Below are 18,172 nucleotides of genomic sequence, written 5' to 3'. Positions count from 1 at the left end.
CCAAACAGCTGTTTGGCGGCAGGAAAGCACTGGGAGGCAGGCGGAGGAGCGGGGACGCAGTGCGCTTGGGGGCAGGGGGAAAGGGAACTTGGCAGATCACAGGAAATAACTCCGGGGGAGAGAAAGGGGGACAGGGGAGCTTGGCAGGCCGCAAGAAATAACTCTGTGGGCCGCGTGTTTGAAACCCCTGATCTAGACTGAGAGCCTGTTGCCCAGGAATAACTACATGTGTAATAGATACATAGTCAATATTCATCACTTTGGATAAAAAAATGATACATGCATACAAATAGGATAATCATATTCAGCAAATCATAAGTCATGTGAGATGTCATTGGAAAGGTGATCTTGCATAAAATACATCATAACTATGTCAAAATCATATCATAATAATAGCACTGTGAAGAATATGGGGTGCAGTGTCACACTCAGATAACTGTCTCAGCTGCCACAGTGCAGCAAATGTTGGTAGATATGGACTTCTAAATGGTGACCACTGTTTCTTTGCTTTTCCCTTCAGAATTTCTATCTGGAAGAGTTTGAAAATCTGATCGATGAGCTGCTGTTCAGAATTAATTCATTTCTCCTCCAACTGCCTTCACCGCTCCTTCCCTGCCAACCCCTCCTCCCCCCCCCACATTTACAAAGAGAAGGGGGGATGAAGAGCCTCACTCTGATTATTCCTACAGCCAGGCATCGGAGGTAGGCCAAAGGCAGTCTGAATTTAGGTTACTTAATTGAACACATTGAAATTGAGATGAGTCACTTAACATATTGGATAATTCTCCCCAAGGAAAGTACTCTGGGAAGTGAAATTCTTAATGCTCACAGTCCAGCTGTCAAGTGTGTGCACCCTTGTTTGCACAAAGCTATTTTTAATGTAACACTGTGGCTAAAAATTAATCACTTGGTCCCTGGAATCAATTTAGAGCAACTCAAAGCTGCTCTAATTTATGCCTGGCTGGTTATGTCCCAGACATTTCAGCAACTGCAAATCAGCAAGATGCAGCAGCATCCTGAGTATATTTCCTCTCCCTTCATTATGTCCTCTCTGCCAGGGCCAGGAGCAACTACACAAGAGGAATCCTCCATTGTCCAGATTCATCAGGCTTACAGCTGCTTTGTCCCAGGGAACTGATGCCAAGTGGCTGCAGTGCAGCCACGCATTTTCCCTTTTCCAGGGGTTAGTGCGTGTAATGTTGCAGCGTGTAATGACCTCCACCATAAAAGTGTGTGAAGGGTTTGGTCTCTAGGCTTCAATTATTGCATGGGTTTACAGGCCAGGATATAGAGGTTTATTCAGAAGAGTGAAGTTCCTGGCCCATAACTGAACTGCTAATTAGCAATTTTCTCTTTATGTCCACATTTTAAAGGATCTGTCACTTGATGAAGATCACAGAATACGGAAAGCTGCTAAGGTTGACAGGAACTGTTCAGAAATCTCTCAGAAATACCTGATCTGTTTCAAGGAGGGCAAGATTCTCTACTGAACAAAGACTACAGAACTATGAAACTGCTGAGGTAAAACACATAACACTGCTCGTGACCTCTTCCGAGTAGTTAAGCATGAAGCTAGGCCTGCCTCCTCAGTTCTGAATCATCTCTTTACAAAGAAGTTGTAACTACCCAATTATCCCTATGGTGACTTAATCAATTACAGAAACTGTTAACATATTATTTAAGCTTGGCACACAACTAACACAAGCAACAAAATCTAGTATTTCAGCTGTATGCATGTCCTAGGTCACCCACTGTACTTTGTCACCATCTCTGCTGTAGGGTAAGATCACACAGGCCCTGATTCAGGAAAGCACATATTTAACTCACTTGAAATGAACAGGATTTAAGCATGTACTAGATTTCAAGGGACTTAAATACGTGCTTAAGTGCTTTCTTGAATTGAGGCACAAGTTTTGAGAACTGCAATTGTTCCCTGTTGGAAAAGTCTTTTAGAACTTAACAAGAATGAAATCAACAGGGTTTAATAGAAATTCCTTTACAGCAGGGGTGACCAACCTGAGCCTGAGAAGGAGCCAGAATTTACTAATGTACATTGTCAAAGAGCCACAGTAATACATAAGCAGTCCCTCACCAGCTCCCGGCCCCCCGGCTTCCAGCACCTCCTGCCCACCAGCAGCCCTGCCAATCAGCACCTCCCACTCCCTCCCCACACCTCCCGATCACCTGTTTCATAGTGTGCAGGAGGCTCTGGGGTGGAGGGGGGGAGGAGTGAGGGCACAGCAGGCTCGGGGGTGGGGGGAAGGGGTGGAGTGGGGGCAGGGCCTGTGGCAGAGTCAGAGGTTGAGCAGTGAGCACCTCCCGACACATTGGAAAGTTGGCATCTGTAGCTCCAGCCCTGGAGTCGGTGCCTATACAAGGAGCTGCATATTAACTTCTGAAGAGCCACATGTGGCTCCGGAGCCATAGGTTGGCCACCCCTGCTTTACAGCCATTAGAATTCAATTGAACTTTGTTTTTATTTGGTAGCATTTGACACCCACTTTGCATAGCTGTAAAGAGTGCAAGGCACATAGGGTGCAAAAATCAATGGAGAATCAAACAGGAGAAAATTGAATTATTCTTAACACATTTGCTTTTCGCTCATGCATAGTGCAAAGCTGGTTCAAACTTGTATATTACAGCAAAAACAAGGAAAGTGAGCTTTGTGGAGTGGATGCAATGAATTATTTTAAATGTGTACATTTGTTTATTATGGGACAAGCAGTGGCCCACTGAAGTCAGTGGCAAAACACCCATCAATTAAAATGGGATTAGGTTTTACTTTACCAAGTAAATACTAAAATTAAGGTGTTTTATAAGCTTTTGACTCCAGCTGGACTCTCTCTTAATTCTCAGAAAGCACTCTTGCATGGTATTATAAATAAAAAAATTTGTGAGGGTACATGTTTGTATATGTAATTGCAGGAAAAACACTTATTAAAGAAAATATTAATTAATAACAAGATTAAATGACTCCAAAGCATGAGTCAGTCACCGTTTCCAGCACGGTCTGTAGGCTCACTCACAGGAATACCAACTTCCAGGGTTGTGTTTCCTGGAATTGATGCAAAAAACATATAGTCCCTGTAGACAGGGAGTAGCCTTATTACATAACACAGCTGTCCTAATCAATAACTGTCATGCTTCAGGACATAAAATGACAAGCAGTTAGTCTGAGGGAATTTTCCACCCTGGTACCACATATTGTTGCACATTTATTTCATTATGCTGTGTGTACTCTTTCTACTGAAGTATCCAGCATTGTTCAATGTCAGATACAGGCTATTGCACTACATACCATTTCATGGATTTAGGTGAATCTGTAAGTCTGTTCTGAACATGGCAATTCTTATTAGCATCCTCTGGTCCTGATAGTGGTCTCAGGTACTCCAATGTAAATCCACCTATTTGTGTAAATATATCTATTTTTTGCAGTTCCCTTTCAAACAGTCCAAGAACTTGTGAGGTTTTGCTAGTTAATTTAATAGTATGTCTAGCACATACTATTTTGATAGCCACAATATCAGGTTATGCTTGAATGAAAACAATTAGGTATGAGAGTGCAGGGTAAACTTGCAACATAGAAACTTAGCAAAAAGGGGAAAAATTCTTTGTTTCCTGAATGGCATGTGAATCAGTTTATTAGCTGCCCAGTCATTTTCATTACTAATAGCATGACAATTGCTTGGTCATTTCTAATTTAATAGGCTTTTATCTACATCTTGCCTTGGACTTGAAACTGTCCAACAATGTCAGCTACAACGTAAAGGTAACTCACAAGGGGATTCATTCCAGGTTTCTGAGGAATACAGTTCAACCAGTAATGGTTGCCCATCAGACCATAACCATGAAGCATCCCACTTCAGTGAGAGAGGATTTCAAGTGGAGCTTTTCTGTAGAGCAACTCAAGCAAAAGTGTCAGTGACCTCCATGTCAGATGACATTACAGTGTCACAACAGTATTCATGGAACCAAGGAGACGTGAATCCAGATTGCTATCACCTGACAAAAATGGGAGACGCTTTGCCTCCTGCATTATCTGGGACTCGATATCCAAAAAAAGCAATCTTCATGGGTCTGGCGCATGGAGAGTGGAATGAGCAGCCAGCCACCTTATGCACCAGCTAGTGCATCTGCTAAAAGTTGCAAGCTGCTCAGACATTCCTAAACCACAGTCATTGAGCCTTTGGAGACCACTAATGCAGTGCTGTGCACTAAAGCTGACCTCTAACTCTGTGCTTGAGAGCCTGAAAACTGCTAAGGGACCAGCATCTCAGCAAGTCAAAAGTGTAAATCAAGTGTCAAATTCTACACGTTGAGAAAAGGTCAAGAGAAAGCGAAGGGAAGGTAAGTGTGTTGGAGGAGAAACCAGTGAAAATGGAGGGAAAAGAAAAGAAAAGAAAAAAATGGCCCAGAAATTTCCATGCTGCCCAATGGAGAAAGTGTGCCACATCAGTCAAAGTCATTGAGAACAATGGGAGTAGCTGGGTGCTCTGATATTTTGTTGTTGACCCCTATCATATAGTCATGATAAATAAAAATAAATAAATGTTCATAGCTGGTGAATGGTGCTGAATTTAATAGCCTTGACAGACAATAATTCTCTATCTATTCATGGAACAGACAGTCCTCCCAGCACTTCCCCATCAATGTGTCTCCGTTATCATCTACTCCAATCTTTTTACCCATTGAATTTTTTTCTGGTAAGGGTGCCAATTAGTGCCTGTTGTACTGAAAGTTTCTATAATCTGGATGCCTTTTCACTGGGAATTGGACTGAGATCATGAACCCCATTCACAATGACCATTGAATAATCACTAGATTATAACTGTTGTTTTCTACCAACCTTATTTCAATTAGGACAGCTCACACTGATGTAAACAGTTTGACATTGCATGGGGGGGCTAAAGTTTAGTCCATTTCTTAAATCGTTATTTATCTTTCTTGACTTCATTGTTACAATCTCATTGTGCGTCTTGTCTAGCAAAATTAAACTATCTAAAATAAGCAAATTAAATTAACTCTCCTTTTTAAATAATTACTCTTGGTTAGTATGATAGAAATCAACTAAATGCAATAACCTGGGCCTTAAGAGATCTGTATTGTATTGAATTTGTGTTTTTAAAGAAAGTCTCCCAACCACAGTGATTCTGTTTTGTTCAGTGAATAACCTGCACTTGTTTTCATTAGCATCCACTTCTATTATGCTTCCTGAACATGGATTTGTTAACCCTTTGGAGACTGCTGACCTACATAGCTTCCTAAGTGCTCATTCAGTCTGGAAAATGCCAGTATCCTCAGGTTTAAAATAACAAATCAAAAGGAATTTACTTTGAGTGTGTGTTTGATTAAAAAACAAAATACTGAGTTGCTGTATGATACTGGAGTCTTGAAAGATAATCCTACAGATAATGTTTTATTGCAAGTTATACTTACAGTTCGTAAGGCTAGCATAGTTTGGCTTTTTCTCTCAAGACTTATAGGATGAAACATTCTATAAGATTTCGGGTTGCTCTGCTTTGAAGTGAGGTTTTTATGGAGTTTCTAAGGCATTGTGATTTTTTTTAAATGAATTGAAAGATATTCTGTTTAAAATAATCAGTGACTTCTCTGTATTTATGAACATCTAATAAAAATAAGTTTAATTGGAACATGATATTGTAGTCTAGAAGACTGAACACAAGACTGGGTGCCAGAACACACCTGGATTCTATTGCTTAGTCTGCTTGATGACCTTGGGTAAGTAACTTATACTCCTCATTTGCTGGTTCTCTATCTGTAAGATGGGCATAATTGTATTTACCCATTGTTGTAAAGCACTGTATAAGTGCTTGTTATTATTATGAGTCACACTATAGCAGGCACTTTGCATAGAACAGTGGTGTCCAAATTTTTCTGATCATGCTCCCCCTTTCCAGTAATGTCTGCACCCCTTCTCCATTACTGCACAGTTGGCTCAGCATGGGAGCTGGGGACAGAACTGGAGCTGCCAGGCTGAGAGGGAATGAAGGCAGAGCTGGCCTGGGGGCAGACCAGGGAACAGAGCTGTAACAGGGGCTGGAGTTGGGGCTGGGGCCAAGAGTGGAGCCGGGGTAGGTGCTGAGCTGGGGCCGGGAACAGAGTGGGACTGAGTGGCGCTCCCTCCCCAAACCCTGCTGTCCCCCCCCCCAAACATTCTTCCGTGGCCACCTAGGGCATGCCCTACAGTTTGGGTATCACTGGCATAGAAACACTTCCACTATATAGATGGCAAGTGGATTTGCTTTGCCAAGGGCCCAATCCATTTCAAACTCTTTCTAGCACATAGATCCTTTTTTTATGGAGAAAGTCAGTATGTAATCAGACAGAGCCCAATATTCAAAATGTGCCCTTAATCTGTGTATATGCACAAAGACTAGTTTGGGCACTTTGCAAGCACTCATCAAAATGCTATACATTGATATCAAATTCTACACTGTATATTTTGTGACAGTGTGATCATACGCTAAATCACAATAGCAAATTAACAGTGTGCACTCTTTATGATGAGCAATGGGACATAAATGTATGTCAGCCTACTCAGAGTTTTGGTTAAATTAGGTATATTTTAAAGGCTTTATTTACATTCAGATTGTTGTACAGTAATTACAGGTACCTGAAAGTCTGATGGTCAATATTTAAGGTCCAGATATCTCAAGGTCACTTTTAGGCACTGGTTTTTGTTTGTTTATTAATTTTGCTTTGAAGGTGCTCCCCACACTGGCCCTGAGAGGGTTGAATTAGGCCAGGTGGGCCCAGTCAGCCAATTAAGCTGCAAAGGGGGAGATGTAGGCTGAGTGGAGGTGCTAATTAGGAGGAAGCTCACTTGTGAGGGAACAGACAGAGCTTCTGTAAAGCTAGATGGCTGGCAACAGGGTGGGAGGTAGTCTGTAGGGTCTCTCCCTGAGGTAAGGGAGAAGAAAGGGGTGATAGGAATACCTTGAGAGGATTTTCCTAGTAGGCTAAAGAGAGAAGCATCTGACTAGGAAGACTGAGGAAAAAGAAGCTTAAGAAAGCAAGGTAGGAAATAGTTCAAGGAAGAGAGCAGTAAGGGTGATGAAGTCCCAGAACTTAACTGCTCACTGTAGGGCCCTGGACTGGAACCCCAAGTAGAGAGCAGCCATGGGTTCCCCTGCCATCCATTGCAGAGTGGTATTGCTATGGGCAGTGAATTGGAAGACAGCCTGTGTCATTGATGGAGTGATATAGTCAGGGCAGGACTGCCTGATGTTGCTTGTGCAAAGGGCCTTGGAAGGACTCTACCAAAAGGGGAAATCCGAGTGAACCTTCCAGAGGGCTGAGTCACGAAACAACCATACTGCAACTCTGTGAGAGGGAGGAGAGCTGCAATGGTGGAGAAGAAAGGGGATGCTGAACTAGGTGGAGTTAGTTGCCAGAAAGGGGCATGACTTAGTGGTAAGTAAAGCAATCTTAGACACTTGCCAGACTTTCTTAGTTCTTCTTAGAGTCCTGAGCAACCCTCCTTTTTTCCTCCTACTTACTCTCACAGACTGGGCATCACAGTGACCTGTGAGGCTGACTACTTCATAAGGAGCTTATCACTGCTGTAATGGCAAAAGGGTCTTCCACTACAGTACAGGGATCAGAGTTTGGCTTTCAGTCTCCTAGGTCAGCTGGTGCTGTAGAAGGAGCACGTTCAGCTTGTAGAAGAGCAGGACAGGGGTTCCCATGGTGGGAGTTTTGAGGGTAAGTCGGACTAACCAGAAAAGGGATGGGAGATTTCTTGACTACCTCAGAGGAAAACGATGAATTCTCAGACATTGGCAATAACAAAACCAGAATGATGGCTGGTTTGCTGGCCCTGCCAGCTCCTTAGTTTTATTTCAACAGTAATCAAGAGAGAGGTAAACTTGTTCAGTTAAAATCAAAGAAGAGCTTCATGTCAGCTCTTTTTTTTCCCCCCAAGGAAGTCTTTGGAGCTGAATAGTGCCCCCACTCCTATGAATGGTGTTGGATGCTGAGCACATTTACCTGTGGTACGTGGTGTCGTGTTCCTCATTAAATCTGTTTACAAACACAATTTTAATTTCTTTAAAGAACCAAATAACTCTCCTATTTTTCCTGAATTGGCTGCATCAGTGGTGCTTTTGTGGTGTTCTTCCCGTGTCATCGTCCCCGTCCCACCTCTCCCCCCGGAAGCTGCTTGAAGCAGCCTGCTTCACTTAATGTACAATTTTATAGTGACTTTTCACAGTGATTAGTCTTGTCTCTGATTCTCAAGAGTACAGAATTGTTAGCTTTCCCCAGACACGTAACATGTGTCCTCTGTGTAATTATGGGAAACCTGAAAGCATAGCAGTCTCATTACTGAATAACATCAGCACTCAGAAATCCAGGGAGAAAAGTAGAACCAAATACTGTGTTCTCCAACTCATGGGAGGTATTGTTCCCAGAAGCTTTGTGTCTTCTGAACTGAAAAGGATTTTTTTTTTAAACATGTAAAATATTTAAATTCCCTTCCCTGCTGTCTGTACTTCAGCACAGACTTTGCTTGAGTTGCCTTTTCTTTCTCTTTGTGATGAAAATAAATTCCTATATTCTTAATATGTCTCTTTTTTTTATGGAAAATATCAGGTATTACTTAGCATTTTCATGATTCCAGCAATAGATTTATAATGCTTTGTTTAGGGGAGTGGCATGGTCACCATTTTAAGATGGGTGGACGGGGGAATAAAACATAGAAAAGGCTAAGTGATTTGCCTGAGTTCACAGGGTGAGAGAGTCTTTTGTCACTGTGCTATTAGAGAAGGGCCCAAGCTACCTTAAAGCATGGGAATATGTTAAGATCCATCTCTAATTTGAAGTTTCAACCTCCATTGAATTTCTTTTTGATTTGTTGCTGAAAATTTTGTTTGGCATTTGAAAAAATACAATTCCCTCCTGCTCTGGGACAATTCTAAAATGTAAAACATCACCCTCAGCAGGTCCCAAGGACAGATGCTTTCAGAATGTTCCTATTTCAGGAAGTTAACTTGCTTTGCATTTTACCATCAACTGCTATCTATGGTACTTGTTTGATAGTACATTACCACATTATGTGAGCACCACACAATCTTTAATATATTCTCATCAGGTAAGACAATATAATTATCCCCATTTAACACATGATGATTGAGGCACAAAGGGACTAAGGATAGGATCCATAAAGGGACTTAAATATTGCAGTTCTGAGCATTATGGTACATACTTCTAGACACCTAGAAAATATCAGGATCCATGCTGATCCACAGAGCCTGAATTAGGTGCCAAGGCTCTGATGGCATGAATGGGGAGAGATAGGAGCCTTAGAATGTGATCCACAAAGTCAGCATGCTGGGTTGGGAACGGCCTCTGCTAAGCAGTGTGAGATGTGGATGACCGGAGTATGGCCAAAGCCCCACCCCTCTCTTGGAGCTAGGTGCCTAAACTCAGATTGCAGGAAGGTCTGTTGATTATCCACAAATTGGTGGAAGATAGGTACTCCTCTACCTAAGTGGTGGGTGGGGCCCAAAACAAAACAGCTGGGGTGGAGGGGGAACTCACTTTTAACCTTTAGAGCAGTGGATGTGGGAGACCCCCAGTTCAAGTCTCCCCTCCACCTGATGAGAAGGGATTTGAACAGTGATATGCCACCTCTCAGGTAAGTGCTCAAACCACTAGGCCATGGGATAATCTGAGGTAGGTCTCCCTCAGTCTCTTCTGTTGAAATTGTTCCACTTTAATTCTGTCTTTCTGCTCTGCTTAATATTAGATTATTAATTAATCTATCGGTTCAAAATTAGGACACTCACCTCAGAGGTGGCCGGTCCCTGTTGAAATCCTTTCTCTCTTTCTCACAAGGAGGAGAGACTTGAAGCAGGGGTCTCCCACACCCTGGGTGACTTCCTTATCCAATAAGCTAAAGGCTATAAGGGAGGTGCTCACCCTCCCTGCCTATTTCATGTCAATTTACCGGAGGGGCCCAGTTCTGAGCATGCCTACTGGATTAGGCTCTGCATGTCAGGTAGGTGGCTGAATGCCTGTCTTCCCCAGGGTTGTGAATTGCTCTGGGGCTTAGGAGCACAGCACACATGCATGAGAGAGAGTAGAGGGAGGCAACAGTGCACGTGCCCAGAGGTGTTTAGGGAACTTTTACTGCAAACACTTACTCACTGAGGGTACATCTACACTACAGCGGGGAGTCGATTTAAGATACGCAAATTCAGCTATGTGAATAGCGTAGCTGAATTCGACGTATTGCAGCCGACTTACCCCATTGTGAGGACGGCGGCAAAATCGACTTCTGCCGCTTTTTGTCGGCGGCGCTTACTACCACCTCCGCTGGTGGAGTTAGAGCGCCGATTTGGGGATCGATTGTCGCATCCCAACGGGACGCGATAAATTGATCCCCGAGAGGTCGATTTCTACCCGCCGATTCAGGCGGGTAGTATAGACCAGACCTTAGTGAGTTTAGGCACCTACAGAGTTGGACGGCAGCTGAGCAGGAGTTTGTGGATCACAGTGGTGCCTAAAAATGGGACTAGTACCTAAGTGGATCATACCCTAAATTACTTGCCCAAATTCCTCAGAACATCTGTAAAGGCTACTGACCTCACAATTGGACCAGCCTTCTTGTCTATTTGCTAGGGAAGGAAGTGACTTCTAGATAGAAACAATAATTTAGATGAGCAATTGTTGTGTTTATAGAGGCGAGTCACTGGCCCAATGCCTGTGATGGGGTAGGTTTTCTGGAAGGTGGCTCAACTGTTTCATGAAAGTGCATAAAATAAGATCAGGAAGGTGTAATATGTTACACTTTCTTCTGGTTCCTGAACATGTCAGTTACACTATGTTAGACTTAGACTCCTTTATACATTGCTAACATACAGCCCTTTATATATCCCCTCTAACTCTGAGCCATCAATGCTAGTTGTGCCCAGAACTTAGAAAAAGTGAAAGTAAAATAAGTAGGGTTAGAGACTACTTATCTTATAACCTCCTGGAAGTTGATTTTCTTGCTATGTCCCTCTCAGTAGTGTCACGTCAATTTAGATCCCTTATTCCCACTTATCAATATCTCATTTACATATCTCCTCTGAATTTGGCTCTATGATTTCCGCTCCTGAGTCTATAATTAAGTTGGACAGTCTTCCTACCCTGGAGCACCAAGTCACAGTGAACACCAGCTGCAGCTTCAGTTTTTGTATACAGTAGAATTACTCTTTCTGCCTTAGCTTCTATTGATTGCTTATAACAGCACCCTGCTGGGCTGAATGGTATCTGCTGGCATCGGCTTTAAGTAGCTTGTCTCTGGTTCAGGCTGGGCACTGGAATATACTTTTGTTTCTCCATTGGGTAAAGCAGCATGTACATCTAGGGTGAATGAACTACACTAAGGCTGTTCCCTTTAAGTGGAAACTCTAGCTTCTATGCTCAACTTGAGCTGAGCTGCAAACCCCCTGCATCAGTTGTCTGTCTAATTAGTCTAGAGAGGTAGTAAGTGCTGTACAAATACAATGGAGTCCTGGATCATGGCTAGAGCTCCTACATGCTATGGTGGCGGTGGTGGTGGTGGTGGTGGTGATGATAAAAAATGAAGGGAATGCTTTGGAGGAGTTTTAGGAACACAGCGTGCTGTAGTGGTTGTGAGACAAGGAGGAGAGAAGAAGAGGTAAGCACCATTCATTCCTTGTTTGTATCACTCAAACATGCATGTACTAGAAAGGGCTCCCTACAGTAGAAGTAGTAAGACAGAAAAACTTCAGTGTCAATGGAAAACCTGCAAGATCTTGGAAAGGAAAATGGAATAGATCTTCTTTCAGAGATCACGGAAACAAAACAGGTCACAAGAAATCCCATTCTCAGCAGTATAAATTCATAGGTTCTTTTTTTAGGCAAGACAATCTACTTTGGCCTGCTGCTTAACATAGGCCATTGAAACACACTGAGGGATTCCTGCATCAAGCTCATAATTTCTGCTCAAGTTCTAGCATCTGATTGAGAAAGATCCAGTTTTGAACTGAATTCCTTGAAAACTATCTCCCTTCCCTGTCCCCCAACACATGAGCAGGCTAAAGTAGAAATAAAACCCCATATTTATGGAACAACCTATGACATGGCAAACAGAGAAAATATATAGAGGTTAGTTGGTGTCACAATTGAAATTAATATAGTCTGTATAGAGGGAAGTTTACTGTCTCATTTACAATGATGTAAATCAGAGGTAATGCCATTGAATCCAGTGGAGTTGCATCAGTATAAGTTCAGGGTAATGGAGGTCAGAAGCTAGCCCATAATCTATGGTATGGTGATAATTGAGTTTGTGTGATGTGCAGTTCTTCTTATTCTTTCATTAGCTGCTCTACCTATGAACCTAACCACACTGGAACATTTATGCTACTGAAATTAAGTTACTTGTCCTTTTTCCCCCTGTTTTAAATATTTCCTGCTTCCATAGGGAAATTAAATATCCTCATTCATTTATCTTCATTATATAAAAACTAATTACTGCGGGGTGGGTTGTTTTGTTAGCAAATTACCTAGTGAAGCAGAAATGGCTTGTATGTTCAGTTCAAGGTTTGGGCACTAGTTTATGCTTTGTTCATCCAGATGGGTGTCTTTTTCTTGAAATGTACGTGGTCTTTGAAGCAAGTGGCAATTCCACTGGGAATGGTAAGGTGCACAATGCTTTCCTGGTTATGAGTCTTTGTTTTGACTCTCCTTTATTGCTATATAATTTTCCAGTGTCCTATACCAGGAACAAGTAGTCAGAAACATTCATCTTCTGATCACTTAATGTTTTAACAAACATTGTACAGGGTCAATCAAAAGAGATACTTCATCTATTAAGGTCAATTATAACATTTATGCAATCCATAAAGAGTTCAGTAGTAATAGTCCTGTATTCTCTCCAAGCAGAGAAAGAATAGTGACCATTTCCCTGAAAACTCAGCACATTGATGGTACTTAAGATAGTTTTGTCCCTGTGTTTGTAGACTGCTACAGACTGGCTGCAGTTGGTTGTTGGTTACACTAAAGGCTTTTCAGGTAGATCTGGCAGTATGATGGTACCTTTAAAGTCCATGTAAATGGCCCCCTTGTGCAGAGGGCCTTGCTGGTCATAGCAAACCTGATGTAATGATTCTGCACTGACCCTGCTCCAACCCCATGGTATAGGGGGTGAGTTAGGGGTTGTGACCCAAATGTATTGCACTATTGTCTGCTTCCAAGGGGCCATAGGGAGCTCTGCAGCTAGAAGGAATCAGTAGCTGTTGGTGACTTTGCACATTTTTAAGCCACCTTGAGATGGGATCATAATGTCTTGTGTGTCTTCATCACTTTATCTTACACTCGGCTATTGTTTTCTATCATCAAAATTTCTGTCATCCATGATATGTGTTTTCCTCTCTCCCTTGCAACAGACTCTGTTCTTCATTAGGCATAGGCAAATTACTGTAAACTTTACAGGCCACAGATGAGGGTAGCAAATCTTTTCAGAATACCATCCTGTCCATGAGTCTGTACACAGCATCAGTATATTTTGCAAAACAATCTGTTCTGTCCTTTTGGTATTGTTTTCACTGCAGTAGCATGGGAAGTAGAGGGGACTGAAAATTTTCCAATGGAACATTTTTCTGTAGGAAAACGTGGATTTGAACATGTTGGTTTTATTAAAATTCATGTAGGGAGGAAAAAACTAAATGAAGCATTTTGACCTTATCAGAATGTTTGTAATTTCAAAATGAAAAATCTGTGCTATACCATTACAATACTAATTGCCTGTGAGCAAACATGGTGTCAATTACCAAACCAATAGCCAATTACAATACCATTTATGTTACTAGTTACCAATTATATTTTAAAATGTAACAAACTAAAATATTTCAAGGGTGGGTCTACAGCCTCCTTTCTTCTTTAGAATTCAGAAATAGTGTGAATAAAATCACTTGCTTCTGAACTCCAAGGGCAGTTCCTTCCCGACGCCTGCTTCCAGTTGTAAGAGGAAATCTACTCCTGCCTCAAAAATCTCTTGAGTCCCTAGAAAGCGATGGAAACTGCATGGGACATCTCTGATGATCTGAAGGACCCACTGGTCCTACGTAATCCTGGGCCAAACTTCTTGTAAATAGGTGGTTGCCAAAGGGGGAGAGGGTAAAATAGATCTTGTGGTAGTCCAAGCAGGCTCCCAGTGATGGCATTAGACCTGCTGCCCAGACTTTGGGTCAGCTGTAGGAACCAGTGGGTTACTACCAATAAAATCTCTGCCTCTTCCTTGGAGGCTCAGGCAATCATGGAAATTGGTGATAATACTGCATTGAGAAACACCTCCTGAGCTATGGCTGTTGCTTGCCTCGTTTTACATAAAAAGCACTAGCTAAGTCAGTACAAACTAACATTTCATACAGACAGTGACTTTATGCTGCTCTATATACTATACACTGAAAAGTAAGTACAATATTGATATTCCATCTGATTTATTTTATAACAAATGGTAAAAATGAGAAAGTGAACAATTTTTCAGTAACAGTGTGCTGTGACACTTTTTTTGTATTTTTTATGTCTGATATTGTAAGCAAGTAGTTTTTAAGAGAAGTGAAATCAGACTCCTGAAAGGGGTAAAGTAGTCTGGAAAGGTTGAGAGCCACTGCCTTTTATATTATTATATATATACGCTTATATTAAGATACAGACCTTAGAGTAGGCGTCTCACATTTTAAGCAATAAAGATGTAATGTTTAGTACTACTATGTGGTTGCCATTCAAACCAAGTATGCACATATCTGTATTTACAGTACCAAACCAGTTTCAGATTATCCTGCTCCTTCAAATATCTTAAATGTATTGCTTATGTAGATGAAATATTTTAAAGTCTGGAAGTAAGCTTTATTTCCTCCCACATAGTAATCCTTTGATTTAAAAGGCACAATATTTGTCACAGCTGTTCAAAAATTTCAGGAAAATAGCGATTTCAACTATGGTGTCTGAGACATCCATACAGCCACCCAAGAATGATTGTCTTAGCAGGAATGAAAATAATAAAGTTACAATCTGGTTATGAATGGCCATTACATCATTTCCAAACAATTCCAGCAATCTCTTGTAATGTAATTTCGACAGCATAAATTGGATGGAAAGTTATAGGACTGTACTGCCCTTTTGCATCTGGTTTCTGTTACTGCCAAGCTGACAAACACCACTTACTCAGACCGTTTTCAGAGAAATAACTTTTTTTTAATGCAACCTCTTGCTTTCACAGCACAATATCAAAATAGCATGATGCATATGTCATTTCCATAGGGCAATACGAGGATTGTAGCTGAGTGGTTCAAAACTTTTCTGCATGCCACCTCTTACGTGCTTGATACATACACAAGGTCGGCTTATGAGAGATCAAACTGTTTGTTTCAAATATTTGTTGAGAATTAAGAGCCAGATCCAAAACTCATGTAAATCACCAGAGAGTCCCACTAACTTCAGTGGACTTTGGATCAGGCCCTCAGCCCCCTTTTTGTGTGTGTGTGTGTGTGTGTGTGTGTGTGTGTGTGTGTTTTGTGAATGAATTATGATTTCTCAATGTATGAGTTGTTAGTAGGCATTAACCAAATAGTTTAGTGAATAATTTTCTGCCTGTGCTTTTGTCCCTAGAAGAATGACCCACAGCTTAATTCAGATCAAAACACACTTCAGCTCAAAACAACTGTCTTCTATCTTGGTTCTTTTTATGGCCTCTGCTTTCTTACCTGCAACGTCTTAACTGTAAAAATTAAATTCTTCCCTTCCTTTGGAAATCAGGCCACCTTTAAGCTATCTCAATTTGGACACTCAAAAATGGAGGCACCCAAAATTACTAGTACATTTTTTTTGAAAATTTTGACCTAGAAATTTTCTGGACAACGTGCTAGAGATGTTAACCAAGACTTTATTATCTTAACACTTCAACATTGACCCAGATAACAGTTCTGACATGATGGCCCAAGCCCTCTATCAGATTTAGGCCTGCAGTAGGTAATACTTTTTGCTACAGACCTAGCCAGGCATACCCTAGACCTTTGGAGTGGACCGGGGCAATTTAACCTCTTTCCCTCCCCCTATCCCCGTACCTTGGGCTTCCTTCTTTGTCTATCTTGGACTAAATATTACAATTTACCACCTGTAAACAGAGGTAAGAGCCTGATGCCCAAATGCAGTGACAGTCCCCACAAATTCATGGGTCCAGTTAAGATTGAAAACAGATTGAGAGAGAACCACATCCAATCAATGGGCTATAGAGTGGATATGCTGAAACATCAGGATCATACAGTGAGCACAGCTGTAAACATAGTGGCACCAACTCCCCACCACCCCACTGACAGAAATCCAAAGCAGAAGTTGATAACTCTAAGAATTTAATACAATCCTACTTAACAGCTGAGGTAAGAGGGGGGAGTGGGAAATCATTTTTCACCTCAGCTATTCTAACTGTTATATCATGACCAGTGAACATTTCAGGACAGTGAATCACATCATCAGCTCAAACTACTTCAAACCAGCCTGGAAGCCAGTATCACATGCTGTGAAGACTTGTTATGGAGAAGACCATTTAAATCTAGATGACCTCTTCAGATAACATGATCCATACACTGATTTCAGGACCAGAAACATTCCTCAGCCTTTTTCAGTCTTCAGCCTACTTACACAAGAGACACTTGAGGCAATGTGAGAAACTAAACCAACACAGATGACTCAGACCCAGGCTCCTGGTAGACAGTGAGACAGCTGGAATGACCTAAAACTCCTCCCAATACAGATAGCTAAAGTTACTGCTAAAACATGGAAACCTACCACTGTAAAAGGTTCAGCCAGTACTCAACAAGCCAATGTTGGGCCCTATGGCTCTATTAAATTACCATCTAATATCCAACCTTAGAAAACCAACTGAAAGGCTAGCAGAAATCCATCTTCAGCCAGACCTATCCATGGGCAAGTTCCCAGACCTCTCCCAATCACACTTCTGGGCAAGACATGGACCAGAAACAGCATGAGTTCTACTGATGGACTACCTCCTCTTGTGTATTAACAGGGGAAGGTTGTCTGTTCTCATATTTGTAAATCTTTCAGCAATAATGGATACTCTTCACCACAGTGTACTAATATCCCACTTTTAAAGAAGTAATCAAGGTAATGGGAAGGAGATTACTTCGATGGGATCCTTCCTTTTAGAATGATGAGTGACTACTTCTGTTGCTACGACACCACAAATCATTAGGTTATCACTCATCTGATTTAATATATACAGTTTTTGGAGACGCTTGGGCATGAATACCTAAAAATTGTCCATGGAGATTGCTCTGTTAATTATTTTATTTAGTATTTGTGAATGGGACTGGGTTGAATAGGCCTGGAGACTGAAGATCCTTTGCTTATCCACAGAGCTGATGAGAGCAGGCAGTTAGCCTGTAGTTCCTGCCGCAGAACAGTCACACCATAAGTAATGCCAGTTGTTCTCAACCTGTGAGCCGCTTGTGGCCCAATCTTTCTCAGGTATCTGCCTGGTGGGTCTTGCCCACATGCTTAGGGTGTAAATGATTGCCACGTTTGGGATGGGGAAGGAATTTTCCCCCAGGTCAGATTGGCTGAGACCCTGGAGGGTTTTCGCCTTTTTCTGCAGCATGGGTCGCAGGTTACTTGCAGGTTTAAACTAGTGTAAATAGTGAATTCTCTGTAACTTGAAGTCTTTAAACCATGATTTGAGGACTTCAGTAACTCAGCCTGAGGTTAAGGGTCTATTTTAGGAGTAGGTGAGGTTCTGTGGCCTGCAATGTGCAGAACATCAGACTAGATGATCACAATGGTCCCTTCTGACCTTAAAGTCTGAGTCATTCAAATAACACAAGAACCAGAAGTCACTCCACAAAATTAATCGGCAGCAAGTTTAAAATAAACATAAGGAAATACTTCATCACACAACACACAGTCAACCTGTGGAACTTGTTGCCAGGGGGTGTTGTGTAGGGCAAAAGCATAACTGGGTTAAAAAAAAGAATTTGATAAGTTTAAAGAGGATAGATTCGTCAATGACTATTAGCCAAGATGGTCAGGGAGGCAACCCCGTGTTCTAGATATCCCAAACCCTCTGATTGCCAGAAGCAGGGATTGGATCACAGGGAATGGATCATTTGCTAATTGCCCTTTTCTG

General features: G+C 41.7%; 1 long non-coding RNA gene across 1 annotated transcript; it reads left to right on the top strand.

Moving 5' to 3' along the window:
• The first annotated feature begins 526 nt into the window (after positions 1-526).
• Positions 527-4,580, top strand: LOC117871568. Its single transcript, XR_004644282.1, has 3 exons — positions 527-702; positions 1,374-1,521; positions 3,796-4,580. It is a non-coding gene; the product is annotated as an uncharacterized LOC117871568 (long non-coding RNA).
• The last annotated feature ends 13,592 nt before the right edge of the window (positions 4,581-18,172 follow it).

Source organism: Trachemys scripta, chromosome 2 (genome assembly GCF_013100865.1).
Source record: "Trachemys scripta elegans isolate TJP31775 chromosome 2, CAS_Tse_1.0, whole genome shotgun sequence".
Lineage (NCBI taxonomy): Eukaryota > Metazoa > Chordata > Testudines > Emydidae > Trachemys > Trachemys scripta.
The sequence above is the reverse complement of the archived record's forward strand: the minus strand, read 5'-3'. Positions and strand labels throughout refer to the sequence as shown.